Below are 13,094 nucleotides of genomic sequence, written 5' to 3'. Positions count from 1 at the left end.
TGACAAGACCACCCTGGAATGCCCCCTCCACTTTCTCCATGGAAGCCCTTTCTATGGTAGGTATGCCCTTGTTAGGGGCCAATCTCCTACAACTGATTAACCCATGAATGTTCAGTTTGAGATGATGGTTTTTACCCCTACCCTCAAGCAGCATCTAGAGATTGCAAGAGACATGCACCGCACCACTTACCGCTTCTCGCTGGGTCCTCATCACTTTCAGGCACTGCTGCACTACTTCCTCATGCTGCCTGACATCTATAACCTCATGTTCAGTGTATTAGGAGCTACCGCAGCGGTGCGGGGACATGAAAAGGAGTAACAGTAAGTGATGACATTATCATGTTAGATTGGATATGCATCACAAAACCAATCCTATTCAAGTGAGTGGGATAAGCTGCAATACCAGGCACAACCACTATGGAATGTGTGGCACTGTGCCTGGTATGGACTGAAGTGACAGCAGTGCTCACTGGAGAACAACTGTCACTTCCATCAGGTCATTGGAGGGAATTTCAAGCGGCAGACCCCCACTGACCAACTATTGGTGAGGAAACCCCCTTTAACTGCTTAGCGATCCAGGATATATATGTTATAGGGTTTGTACGCAGCTGGGGTAAGCTGTCTTTGACAACTGACATCTGGCCACGACAGCCATTATCAGAGGTTTATTGTGGCTGTTAACCCTTTAAATACTACTGCCAATTCTGACAGCGACATTTAAATACCCTGATCGTCGTCCCGAATGCCCGCCCCCCCCCCCCCACCTACGATGAGATTGTGGGGTGCCGTCTGTAGGCCCCCAGGACTGCCGAGTATCTCTGCCTATTCAGAATAGCTTGTGGCCTGTCTTAATAGAATGCTTGCAGAAAACCACATACTGAAATACCATACACTGCAATACTTCAGTATAAGTGATCAAACGATTGCAAGTTAAAGTCTCCTATGGGAACTTTCAAAAAAAAAAAAGTGAAAATAAGGTTTTGTATTAATGTAAAAAATAAAGTATATTAAAAGATAAAGAAAAAACTAAGTGGTTTTTTTTCTATATTTGTAATTAAAAAAATTTAAAATAAACATATTTGATGTTGCCATGGTTATAGAAGTCTGAGCTATCAAAGCCAGTTATGGGCACATAGGTGATGGAAGAGGGACGTATCTCACGCTCACCAGGCGCCCCACTGGAACAAGGCAGCACTGGAACAAGGCACCCGATGAGTGTGAAAAATACCTCCGTGGACTCCCCGTTCCATCACCTTTGAGCCCCGCTATGACTGAAGTAAGGGAGGGGAATGGAAGTGTCCTCCTGCTACCATAGGGGTCGATCATGCAGGAAGTTGTCCGCCGTCGCCTGCAGGGACCGATCCACGTTGAGAGTCCCTTGAATGACCGCAGGTCTAACGAGTCGATTGCACCAAGTTCCATAATCTGCACTGTCTTCTGATTGGTTCCTGCTCTTACTAGTAATGTGCATCTACATGGAATCGGCTGTACGCTGTTTACTAGCACGGTCCCGCAATCATAGCATCAGCCCTGGACGGCACTGTAGAACGACTCCATGCGTGTATCATGGCAGGAGGAGGCCACTTCCAGTACACTTTCCTTACTTCGGCCATAGCAGCCATCCCATGGGACCAAGAGAGACGTGGAAAGCAAATTTCTGCTCCTCACATGCTGCTCTTCAACTTTGCAATTGGGTTTTACTCTCTCTCACAGGGGCCACAACACAAAATGGAAATCCATGATCTGGGGCCACAAGGGGCCCGTGCGCCATGCCATCATGTAGTACATGCCTTCCTATTCAAGTACACTATTGTTATCTCACCATAGGACCCCAGTAGTATACAGCGCTGGATCGGGTTTATGACGACACCCTGTATAGTATGTAACAATGTAACACAAATAAGAACCTAAATCAATAACAGGACACGTTTCTGCTGCTGGACGCCTCGGCTCTTCCGCTCCGGATTATTCTCTCTCTCTGATTTGGGGATTTTCTTTTGCTCTTTTGCTATAATGAAGGGATTCATTTTCTATTAAAATGAAAGCCAGAGAATCAGAGCCAGAGCCCTCGGACAACGGATGAGGCTCCCAGCGGGTTGTGGAGAAGATGGGAATGGAAAGTCACTGCTCCCCACCTCTAGTCCCAACTATTCACTGCACCTCGCCCCCAAACCCAACTTCTCATTTCTCCTCACCCCCCAAACCCGACTTCTCACTACTCCTCACCCCCAGTCCCAACTACACACTGCTTCCCACCTCCAGTCCCGACTATTCAGTCCTTCCTTCTCATTCCCCAATTCTGACTTCTCACTGCTCCTCACCTCCAGTCCCGACTATTCAGTGCTTCTCATCCCCCAATCCTGACTCCTCACTGCTCCTCACCCCCAGTCCAAACTAAACACTGCTCCTCACCTCCAGTCTATTCAGTGCTCCTCATTCCCCAATCCTGACTCCTCACCCCCAGTCCCGACACCTCACTGCTCCTCGACCTCAGTCCCAACTCGTCACTGCTCCTTGTCCCTAGTCCCGACTCCCCACTGCTCCTCGCCCCCAATCCCGACTTTTCACTGCTCCTCGCCCCCAGTCCTGACTTCTTACTGCTCCTCACCCCCAGTCCTGACTTCTTACTGCTCCTCACCCCCAGTCCTGACTTCTTACTGCTCCTCACCACTAGTCCTGACTTCTCAGTGCTCTTCGCCCCAGTCACGATTTCTCATTGCTCCTTGCCCTCCATCCTGCTTCCTCCGTGCCCCTCACTCCCAAGTCCTGACTCCTCACTTCTCCTCACCCCCATCCCCAACTTTTCACTGCTTCTCACCTCAAGTCCTAACTTCTCACCATTCCTCACCTCCAGTCCTGACTTCTCACTGCTCGTCGGCCCCAGTCACAATTTCTCACTGCTCCTCTCCCTCAATCCTGCTTCCTCAGTGCCCCTCAGCTCCAGTCCAGACCCCTTACTGCTCCTCAGCTTCAGTCTTGACTCCTCATTGCTCCTAAGTTCCAGCCTTGACTCCTCACTGCTCCTCAGCTCCAGTCCAGACCCATTACTGCTCCTCAGCTTTAGTCTTGACTCCTCATTGCTCCTAAGTTCCAGCCTTGACTCCTCACTACTCCTCAGCTCCAGTCCTGACTCCTCACTGCTCCTCAGCTCCAGTCCTGACTCCACAAAACTAATCTAAACTCCAGTCTTGATGCCTCACTTCTCTAGGATGTACCGCACAGCTCCTGGAGCTCCTGGTTTTTCCCATAGTCATCACTTAGCAGATTTTCGTGTGTCTGACCAGCAGTAAGCTGCTCAGAGAAGACAGCAGGTGTTGTATGTAGGTATGCGGTATGTAGCAGAGTGGAATGTGTCCTCTAACACTTGTGGGCTGTATAGTATAAATTTTATCTGCAATTCTATGCAAAACTACAGAACACCTTATAGGGTTACAGCAACAGATTAATCTACTAAATCTGACACACTCAGCTCTGCTACATGTCATACCCCCAGCCTTAATATACAGTGGTTTATGCACTCAGCTCTTCCACATCTTAAATGTGCTAATCTGTTATAATTGACATATCTGGCTCAGCTACATCCAAAAAGCTCTTCTCCGTACCTGACGTAATTAGCTCTGCTACAAGCCAGATGGACTCACCCTCGATACATTTGACATAATACTGTTACTACATCAAACGTATCTCTGGTGCATCTGACATACTCTTGTAAAACTACATGGCGACTCTGATGCATCTAATGAACTCAGCCCTAATACATCAGACATTCTCGTCACTGCTACATCAGACACAATCATCTCTTCTACATCAAAGATGCTCAGCTCTGCTACATTTCAATCCTGCTATATCTAACAATCTCATCTCTTCTACATCAGACATTCTAATCTCTGCTACATTGGACATATAGTTTCCGTTTATTCTACATTTACATACATGCGGTCTGCTACATCAGACATAATCATTCCTTCTACATCAGATATACTCAGTTCATACAGTATTCAGCTCTTCTACATTAGACATACTCATCTCTACTGTATCAGATTTAATCATCCCTTCTACACCAGATACACACAGCACTGCTACATCAGACGTAACCATCCCTCCTACATCACAAATGCTCATCCCTGCTACATCTGACATACTCATCTATACACCATCTCAACTGTTACACTTAATGTCATCTCTGCTACATCAGACAATCATCCCTTTAACACTGCTACATCAGACATAATATTCATCTCTTCTACATTAGATATACTCAGCTCTGCTACATCAGACCTAGTCATCTCTTCTACATCAGACATACTTATCTCTTCTACTTCGAATATAAAGTATTAATCTATTCTACATTTAGACATACTCATCTCTACTATGTCAGAGAGAATCATTCATTCTACATCAGATAGTCTCATCTCTGCTACATCAGACATAATCATCCTTTCTACATGTGCGCAACATAAAACCTACTCATCTCCGCTTCACCTTGCAACATCTGGCACAGTTTTCTACAGCACCTACCATCAAGGTTGGTACATTAAACAAACTCAGCTCTGCTACAATAAATACAAGTTCTAAATGGAATAATATACAAGTAGAGGAAACTTTTACCTTCTTGCCTCAAGTCCTAAGACGTCTCCAAGATAAGAAATGCTCCTTGAGGTTCCCGACCCTCCTGCAGATCCACACACATGTATTGGCGGCTGGAGCAGAAGTATTCACACCCCTCACTTCACATGCAAGTGGCAAAGTAGTAGAAGAAGAAGGTGGTGCAGAAGACACCTGATCCTTCCTGCAGCTCTTTCCTCCTCCTCTAGGCTCCTTGGTCTCTACTCCAGCCTCCCCGACAATAGAAGGTAGCTCCTGGCTCAGCAGCTCCAGACCTGGCCATGGATGGATGGGTGATGGGGGGAGGAGCAAAAAGAGGGTTATCTACTCTACAAGGAGGGGGATGGAGACATCTAGGGGTCTGGTTAACCCTTCAGATGCCAGGCTGTAGAGCTGAGCACAACTTGTTCTAGGTGCACTGATATCATACGATGTAAGGAATGATGCTGGTAGGTGTAGCAGAGCTAAAGGACAGCTGTAGGGTATAGAAAGGCTGGTGGAGTCAGATGTAGCAGAGCTGAGCATGTAAGTGGTAGCAATAGGATGTCAGTGATAGGCAAAGTTGTGAGCTACAGCAAGGTTGAGCCCTAGTTAGCAGGATGTGTGGTAGCTATACCAAGGCTGGTTCTGGTGTAGTAGAGCTGAGTTTGTAAGTAGTAGCAGAAGGATATGAATGATAAGCATAACTGTAAGCTATAGCAAGGCTGAGTCAGGTGTAGTAGAGCTGAGCATGTATAATAGTAGGCACAGTTGGGAGCTGTAACAGGGTTGAGCCCTTGGTAGCAAAATCTGTTGTAGCTATGAGAAGGCTGATTCAGGTATAGCAGAGCTGAGTTTGTAAGTGGTAGCAAGAGGATGTGAATGATAGGTAGAGCTGTAAGATAGAGCAAGCCTGAATCACGTATAGCAGAGCTGAGCTTGTATGTGGTAGAAGGTGGAGAGAATGATGAGCATAATTGTAAAATACACCGAGGTTGGGTCAGGTATAGCAGAGCTGAGTTTGGGAATAGTAGCAGGATGGGTGAATAATAGTTACAGCTGTAAGACAGAACGAGGCAGAGGCAGATGTAGCAGAGCTGAGCTTGTGTAGGCGATAGCAGAAACATGTGCACTAACTATAGAAACGCTGGGTCAGGTATAGCAGAGCTGAGTTTGGGAATGATAGCAGAATGGGCGAATGATAGGTACAGCTGTAAGATAGAGCAAGGCAGGCAGATGTAGCAGATGTGAGTTTGTATAAGTGATAGCAAGAACATGTGCACTAACTATAGAAGCACTGGGTCAGGTATAGCAGAGCTGAGCTTATAGGCTGTAGCAGGGGGGTATCGATGATAAGCGCAGTTGTAAGCTACAGCATGGCTGGTTCAGGTATAGCAGAGCTGAACTTGTATGTGGTAGTGTGAGGATGTGAATGATAAGTACAGCTGTATGATACCGCAAGACTAAGTCAGGTATAGCAGAGCTGAGCTTGTAAGTAGTAGTAGGAGAACGTGAATGATAGTTACAATTGTAAGATATAACAATTCAGGTGTAGCAGAGTTGAGCTAGTACGTGGTAGCAGGAGGATGTGAATGATATACACATTTGTAAGATATAGCATGGCTGAGTCAGGTGTAGCAGAGCTGATCTTGTAAGTAGTAGTAGAAGAATGAGAATGATAGTTACAATTGTAAGATGTAACAAGACTGAATGAGGTGTAGTTGAGTTGAGCTAGTATATGGTAGCAGGAGGATGTGAAAGATAGACACAATTGTCAGATATAGCAAGGCTGGGTCAGATATAGCAGTGCTGAGCTTGTGAGTGGTAGCAAGAAGACGTGCTAGATGCAGCAAGACTGCGGTACAGCAGAGCTGAGCTAGTATGTGGTAGCAGGATGATGTGAATGATAGTCCCAACTGTATATAAAGCAAGGTTGGTTCCCGTGTAGCAGATCTGAGTGTGCTATATCTATCGGGCTGAGTTTGTTAAATGTAGCAGGGCTTGTTTTGCATGTTTTATCCTGGATGGAAAAAAGGTCGTGTTAGCCAGAAGAGCAAAGTGTGATTGTTCTCAGTGAGTGAAACCAAGCAATCTTGTAGATATGATACCTTTTAATGGCTAACAAAAATACATGATGTTACAGCGAGCTTTCAGGGATATCTCGCCACCTTTGCCGGGCTAATGAATGAAACTAGTTTGGATGGCACATGATTATAACATACAGATGCAGAGGGAAGGGGGACACCCCTCTTGATCTAAATAAATTTTCACCCGTCACAAAACTGTCACATTCCTCAGCTCAGTGGACTGATTTAGTTTTTGTCTCTCTGCTCAGACTGTCTTGTGTTTTTTCAAGTCCCAAATTTCTGTGTGTGAACAATTATTTAGATCATGAGGATTGTGCCCCCCACCCCTCCGCATCTGTATGTTATAATCATGTGCCATCCACACTAGTCTCATTCATTAGCCTGACGAAGGCGGCGAGATATCCCTGAAAGCTCGCTGTAGTATCATGTATTTTTGTTAGCCATTAAAAGGTCTCATATCTACAAGGTTACTTGGTTTCTCGCACTGAGAATAATCACACTTTCCTGGATGGACATAAGCCTTTTTTCAGCCTTCCATACTATATTACCTGAAGCCATTGCTATTTCATGTCATTTTACATAGGACTGCAGGCAAATAGGCTGAATTATCAAGATGCAGAAACAATGCGAAACTGAGCTCTGCTACATCAGTGCATGCACACAGATACATAATGGAATAGTGACAGGCATCTTACTTTGTAGGTCCTGCTGAGCCAGACATGGCGCATCAATAAATAATGGCTGCACTTGCCTCCCCTGCAGTCCAGGTAGTAACACAATCCCCCCATGTCCCCAGGTGTTACAGGGAGATCCTGCACATCTCTACGTGGAGAGCGCACAACACATACTGCACAGCATTCCTCAGGTGCAGTTCCTGCTGTGGACAGTAGGGGGCGCTGGGGACATGCAGACAGCAGGATTTGGATGTATCTATTAGCCGGACTTGGGATCGTTCATTTCCAGACCCCATAAAGCTCATGAGGTTATTTATGATCCTGACATAGTGATGTGTAAAATGCAACAAATCAATGGAGGGAGAAATGATTTTCGCTTCAATGAGAGTGAAGCGTGCGGAAATCCTCTGAGAGCGCAATTAAATAAATGTATTTCCACAAGGCAAAATATGCAGATACGCAAGAATGATGCCAACCAGTGACCTCAGAGCGCATCTACATATCCCAACCAGTGACCCTATAAAATATCTACATATCCCAACCAGTGACCTCTGAGCGCATCTACATAGCACAACCAGTGACCCTACAGCATATCTACATATCCCAACCAGTGACCCTAGAACGTATGTACATATCCCAATCAGTGACCCTATAACGTATCTACATATCCCAACCAGTGACCCTACAGCATATCTACATATCCCAATCAGTGACGCTATAACATATCTGCATATCCCAACCAGTGACCCTACAGCATATCTACATATTCTGACAGTCACCCTATAACATATCTACCTATCCCAATCAGTGACCCTATAACGTATCTACATATCCCAACCAGTGACGCTACAGCATATCTACATATCCCAATCAGTGACCCTATAACATATCTACATATCCCAACCAGTGACCCTACAGCATATCTACATATCCCAACCAGTGACCCTACAGCATATCTACATATTCCGACAGTAACCCTCTAACATATCTACATATCCCAATCAGTGACCCTAGAATGTTCTACATATCCCAACCAGTGACCCTACAGCATATCTACATATCCCAATCAGTGACGCTATAACATATCTGCATATCCCAACCAGTGACCCTACAGCATATCTACATATTCCGACAGTCACCCTATAACATATCTACCTATCCCAATCAGTGACCCTATAACGTATCTACATATCCCAACCAGTGACGCTACAGCATATCTACATATCCCAATCAGTGACCCTATAACATATCTACATATCCCAACCAGTGACCCTACAGCATATCTACATATCCCAACCAGTGACCCTACAGCATATCTACATATTCCGACAGTAACCCTCTAACATATCTACATATCCCAACCAGTGAGCCTATAACATATCTACATATCCCAACCAGTGACCCTACAGCATATCTACATATTCCAATCAGTAACCCCAGAGCGCATCTACATATCTCAACCAGTGAGCCTAGAGCGCATCTATATATCCCGACCAGTGACCCTATAACATATCTACATATCCCAATCAGTGACCCTAAAGCATATCTACATATTCCAATCAGTAACCCCAGAGTGTATCTACATGTCCCAATCAGTGACCCAAGGGCTGAAATCTGTTGCGTTATCCCGCAGCTATTAGGTTCTGTTGATGTCCACGCTGCAGAAGTCTACCGCAGAATTCCGTAGCGTGAAAGAAACCGTGACATGTTCTAATTGCCGTGGAAAAACGGGCAGCCGGCTTCCATTGTAGTCAATGGAAGCCGGCCGTTACGCGATATTTTTGTGGTGAACACAGCAGAAGTATCGTGTGATTACGCATCACTGCCCACCGCTTGTGCGTCATGCGCTGCACTGCGCATGTGTGCCAGCTTGCCGGACAGTACTTGAGCAGAGGATCCAAAGAGGTGAATATGGGGTCTTTGGGGGGCGCCGTGACAGACTAAGCTGCGGTATTCTGCTGGTGGAATCCGTCACGGCTAAAGCATATCTACATATCCCAATCAGTAACCCTAAAGTGTATCTACATATCCCACCAGTGACCCTAGAGTGTATCTACATTACCTGACCCGATAACCCTACAACATATCTGCTTATTCTGAACAGTGACCCAACAGCATATACATATCCCGACCCATGACCCCACAAAACGTATCTAATATTCCAGTGACTCTACAGTGTATCTACAAATCCCCACCAGTGACCATACGCAATGTATCTACAGTACATCATGTGGATGGCTGGGTGCATCACTGACCTGGGGAAGAGATGGCAACAGGGTGCCACATGGGAAGATGGTGGCAATATTTTGCTGGGTACTTGGGTCCTGGCATCATACAGATGTGACGTGTAGCACCTACCTAGGATTCTAAAGACAAGTCCCCAGACTGGGACTGGCCCACCGAGGAGCCAATGAATCTCCCAGTGGGCCGCTGAGCCAGTTGTACTCACAGATTACAATGAAGTGTGGTTAGCACATTATAATAGTCAACCGGCAGTAGCTGAAGGCTTGGAGGCGGCCCAATGTTAGTAAAACCAGCAGCTGCTCACCTCTGGCTGCTCACTCAGCAGGACTCAGCAGTGATAATGTTAGTAGCTGCTTTTGCTAGGTTTCATGTTGGCGCCGGGACCACTGGTAGCCTTAGAGGTCACAGGCATAACCACTGGTTGACTGGATGAGTCTATCTATCTCTCTCTCTCATATCTATCTATCTATTTATTATCTATCTATCTATCTATCTATCTACTATCTCATTTCTATCTATCTATTTACTATCTCATTTCTATCTATCTGCTATCTATATACTATCTATCTCAAATCTATCTCACATCTATCTCATATCTATCTATCTCATATCTATCTCATATCCATCTATCTATCTCATATCTATCTCTCTATCTATTTATCTATCTATCTCTCTCATATCTATCTATCTCATATCTATTTATCTATCTATGTCTATCTATCTCATATCTATCTATCTATTAATTATCTATCTATCTATCTATCTCTCTCATATCTATCTATCTATCTACTATCTCATTTCTATCTATCTATCTATCTATCTATCTATCTATCTATCTATCTATCTATCTGCTATCTATATACTATCTATCTATCTCAAATCTATCTCACATCTATCTCATATCTATCTATCTCCTATCCATCTATCCATCTCATATCTATCTCTCTATCTATTTATCTATCTATCTCTCTCATATCTATCTATCTATCTATCTATCTCATATCTATTTATCTATCTCTATCTATCATACTATTTATCTATCTATCTCTCTCATATCTATCTATCTATCTATCTCATATCAATCTATTTATCTATCGATCTATCTCATATCTATCTATCTATCTCATATCTATATATCTCTCTCATATCTATCTATCTCATATCTATCTATCTATCTCATATCTATCTCATATCTATCTATCTATCTATCCATCTCATCTCTCTATCACTCTCATATCTATGTCTCTATCTATCTATCTATCTCTCTCCTATCTATCTCTCTATCTATCTCCTATCTATCTATCTCTCTCCTATCTATCTATCTATCTATCCATCTATCCTATCTATCTATCTATCTATCATCTTTCTATCTATCTATCTATCTCATATCTATCTCCTATCTATCTGTCTATCTCCTACCTATCTATCTATCTATCTATCTGCTATCTATCTCAAATCTATCTCACATCTATCTCATATCTATCTATCTCCTATCCATCTATCTATCTCATATCTATCACTCTATCTATTTATCTATCTCTCTCATATCTATCTATCTCATATCTATCTATCTATCTCATATCTATCTATCTCATATCTATTTATCTATCTCTATCTATCATACTACTTATCTATCTCTCTCTCATATCTATCTATCTATCTCATATCAATCTATTTATCTATCGATCTATCTCATATCTATTTATCTATCTCTATCTATCATACTATTTATCTATCTATCTATCTCATATCCATCTATCTATCTCATATCTATCTATCTATCTATCTATCTATCTATCTATCTATCTCATATCTATCTATCTCTCTCATATCTATCTATCTCTCTCATATCTATCTCATATCTATCTATCTATCTCTCTCATATCTATTTATCTATCTCATATCTATCTATCTCATATCTATCTATCTATCTATCTATCCATCTCATATCTATCTATCTCATATCTATTTATCTATCTCTATCTATCATACTATTTATCTATCTATCTCTCTCATATCTATCCATCTATCTATCTCATATCTATCTATCTATCTCATATCTATCTCATATCTATCTATCCATCTCATCTCTCTATCACTCTCATATCTATGTCTCTATCTATCTATCTATCCATCTCATATCTATCTCTCTATCACTCTCATATCTATGTCTCTATCTATCTATCTATCTATCCTATCTATCTCATATCTATCTATCTCCTTTCTATCTATCTATCTATCATTTTTCTATCTATCTCTCTCCTATCTATCTATCCATCTCATATCTATCTCTCTATCACTCTCATATCTATGTCTCTATCTATCTATCTATCTTTCTATCTATCTATCTCATATCTATCTATCTCCTTTCTATCTATCTATCTATCTATCTATCTCATATCTATCTATCTATCTATCTATCCATCTCATATCTAACTCTCTATCACTCTCATATCTATCTATCTATCCTATCTCATCTCTATCTATCTCCTATCTATCTATCTATCTATCTATCTATCTCCTATCTATCTGTCTATCTATCTCATATCTATCTATCTATCGATCTATCTATCTCATATCTATCTATCGATCTATCTATCTCATATCTATCTATCTATCTATCTATCCATCCATCCATCCATCCATTTATCAATCTATCTATCCATCTCATATCTATCTATCTATCATCTATCAATCTCATATCTATCTATCTATCTATCTATCTATCTCATATCTATCTATCTATCATCTATCTATCTATCTATCTGACAGAAAAAAAAAGTCTTGCACTTTAAGAGGAAACCAGACGGAACAGAAGTGAAGTGAAACAAAATAAGTCCCACAGACATTGATTAGAATTTTATTGGATTCGTTTTTGTCTGTTTCCCTGCTTTTGGGATGGAACATAAAACCAGAAAATGAGACACGGATGATTTGTGGACCGTAATACAGAGCTGATGTAACACCTTTATCTAACACCAGTGTTCTACATGCAGTTCTTAGATTAGGGTCGGGAAAAAAAACATCACTTTTTAGGGAGAGCACCAAGAAGGTGAGTGAGGAAACTAATAAGGTCATACATGCTCCTCTGGGTAATATGCAAATAGGGAAGACGGAACAATACCTCTGCAGCGCCACCTACTGGATGGCAGCATTCCTTCATATCAATGCTTGATCCTTTATACAGGTCTGTATAGCAATGATTGGGAATTGAAAACCAAGCCAGAATCCATACACAGACAGCTGTTTCGTGGTTTTAGCTCCTCATCAGTCTGCAGTAGGTTTCTAGCATTGCTCTACAGACCTGTATAAAGGGTCAAGCATAAATTTGAAGGAATGCTGCCATCCAATAGGTGGCGCTGCAGGGGTATTTTTCCATCTTCCTTATTTGCATATTACCCAGAGGAGCATGCACGGCTTTATAAGTTTCCTCACTTACCTTTTATGTTCTGTCCCTAAGGAGTGACGCTACCCCCTTCGACCAACATCACAGGCCTCTCACTAG

General features: G+C 42.7%; 1 protein-coding gene across 1 annotated transcript in view; it reads right to left on the bottom strand.

The window, feature by feature from the left end:
* CHRNA2 (cholinergic receptor nicotinic alpha 2 subunit) overlaps positions 1–4,871 on the bottom strand; it is a 99,040-nt gene extending 94,169 nt beyond the window's left edge. Inside the window, exon 1 of the mRNA XM_066594722.1 lies at positions 4,609–4,871. The gene's annotated coding sequence lies outside the window, so the exon portion shown is untranslated. The remainder of the gene's footprint in view (positions 1–4,608) is intronic.
* Between the last annotated feature and the right edge of the window lie 8,223 nt (positions 4,872–13,094).

Source organism: Eleutherodactylus coqui, chromosome 1 (genome assembly GCF_035609145.1).
Source record: "Eleutherodactylus coqui strain aEleCoq1 chromosome 1, aEleCoq1.hap1, whole genome shotgun sequence".
Lineage (NCBI taxonomy): Eukaryota > Metazoa > Chordata > Amphibia > Anura > Eleutherodactylidae > Eleutherodactylus > Eleutherodactylus coqui.
The sequence above is the reverse complement of the archived record's forward strand: the minus strand, read 5'-3'. Positions and strand labels throughout refer to the sequence as shown.